The sequence below is a fragment of the Petromyzon marinus genome, chromosome 3 (assembly GCF_048934315.1).
Source record: "Petromyzon marinus isolate PM22_M1 ecotype Great Lakes invasive population chromosome 3, UKy_Petmar_22M1.pri1.0, whole genome shotgun sequence".
Classification (NCBI taxonomy): domain Eukaryota; kingdom Metazoa; phylum Chordata; class Hyperoartia; order Petromyzontiformes; family Petromyzontidae; genus Petromyzon; species Petromyzon marinus.
Window position 1 is genome coordinate 7985636 of NC_133669.1, and position 2427 is coordinate 7988062.

The window sequence follows — 2427 nt, forward strand, 5'->3', positions numbered from 1 at the left end:
ATTTTTAGGCTGAGTCGACCTAAGGGAGCGCCTAAGCCCGGTTCAGATAATCGTCACAGGTGTTGGCGGTGAGCGGGAATCGAACTCGAGTCGCCCGCTCAGTAGCGCAGCGTAGCGCTAACCGCTGCACCGCTGCACCACCACCACCACCGCTGCACCACCACCACCACCGCTGCACCACCACCGCTGCACCACCACCACCACCGCTGCACCACCACCGCTGCACCACCACCGCTGCACAACCACCGCTGCACCACCGCTGCACCACCACCACCGCTGCACCACCACCGCCGCACCTCGCCAGCCACTCCTCGTGTGCACACGGCTTCACGCACGCGCTGCGTGCCGCAGCAGCAGCAGGCGAAGCGCGTGACACCACCCGCGTGTAATGCACACACGGCCTTGGTGGTGGCAGACCGCCGACTTCAAACAGCCAATACATCATACTCTATACTCTTTGGTTCTTTCGGTAAAGTCACGTAGGTATAAAATAAAATAAATCACGACGTTTCGGGCGCAACACAAGCGTCCATCATCGGGTGGGAAAGCCAAAATACATCCTTGTGGTCGTTATTTTACAAGGCTCGCCCGCGCTCACTCTTCACTTCCTTCACGAGTTTCTGGTCATGAACACAAAGTGTTCAAAATGATGCAACAACGGGGAGTGGGCGGGTGGCTCCATCACCAACCACAAACACAGCGCTCAGAGTGCTCATTTAAGGCTGAGTCGATCTAGGGGAGGCCCACAGGTTTCGTTACCATGTAACGTGCGACACACAAAGCACGCTCGCGCTGATACCGTTGATACGCGCCAGTAATTTTATTTATCCAGTAAAGTTGAATTTTGTTGACTTTCAAGACTTTTTATTTTTTTGGTGTTCAGGGGCGACTCGCAGTCATGAGAATTCGACATTTGTGCGGGAGAAATCAGAATGTGTATTTATCCTGGAGGAATCTGATAAGCCACGACGCTCTTTTTCACGGATGCTTAGTCCGCAGCCGGGGTCAGAAAGTTAGATGAGCTCAAAATGCAATGAAGGATACGAGAGTGAGATGGAGAGAAGTCAAGCAAGCAACTCATAAAATTATTAAATAACTCAACATAAGAGAGGGGATGCCAAGTGATCGCGCAGATGGGTTCCTGAACCCAGTTGCCGTACTCGACTGCCAACGCATTAGCAAACACCCCGCGGCCTCCATGCAGCGGGATTGGGAGTGTTCTGCCAACCTTCGCATCGGAATAGCTAAAGACCGTCATGCACCCAGCAAGAATTGTTCAATTGTTACCGTTGCGTACGGCTCGTCTTAAAGTGCATTCGGGTTTGACCGCGACCGACAACAGCACATCAGAGAACAGCGATGGCCTTTACTCTGCACTAATTACACGATGTAACACAATTTTTGTTCATGGGTACTAAGTGTTATTTTTAATTGCTTATGCCTCAAAAGTACAGAAAATGGCTATTGTTATCCCCCCCCCCAAACTTTGCTTTTGTGACCAGGACTTTATGTGAAGGAATGACACAAATGCACACCACGTTTTCTCATTGAAAATAGGTAAATTTCAAAATATCAATGTCCCCGTCACAAAAGCAAAGTTTGTGGGGAATATTAGCCATTTTCTGCACTTTTGAGGCATACGCAATTAGGAAATAACACTTGTTACCCAGGAACAAAAAAAAACAAACACGATTTTTGTTACACAGTGTTATCACTGCAAAACTCCCTCCACTTATCCATTTTGGAGTGGAGGGAGACAGTTAAGGAATGAGGGTGGAGAGGGGTGTGGTGGTGTCAATCCCCTCCAAACTTCGTGTGCACACGGCCCCACTTGCTGTGTGCACACGGCTCCACGTGGTGTGTGCCATAGTTCAGGACAACTCGGCCGGCTAATCAATTGACACGAGCACTTCCAGTATCCCTCTCGCTGTCACCGCGTGGTTAACTATTAACGTGCCCTTTTACAACTTAACCAAAGAGTATGGATTGCTGCAGTCACGAAAGCTTCAAATCAAGATTGATACTCTTACTATTAATGATTTTACCAGGTGAGACCCACTGAGCTATATTGCTATTTTTAGAAGCGACCTGGCCAAAAGTGACAGCTCGGCGAAGTGGCTTATCACGTGGAAATTTACAGCAGCCGAATACTCGAAAAGCGTCCTTTTAAACGTGGAGGGGGAAAACCGGAGGACCCGGAAAAAAAATCCACGCGGCCACGAGGAGAAAATGCAAACTCCAACTACTGTATACAGCAGGCGTCAGGTTCGGGATCGAACCCACGACCTCCTGCATCCTTGGCGAAGGAGTGAACACCATCTTTGCCACCTGTTGGAGATCTCGGAAAAGAATGATATGACGAGTTAACCCCGAGTTAACCGTACCAACCCCGAATAACCACCGCACGGAAGGAACGCGGAGTGAAAG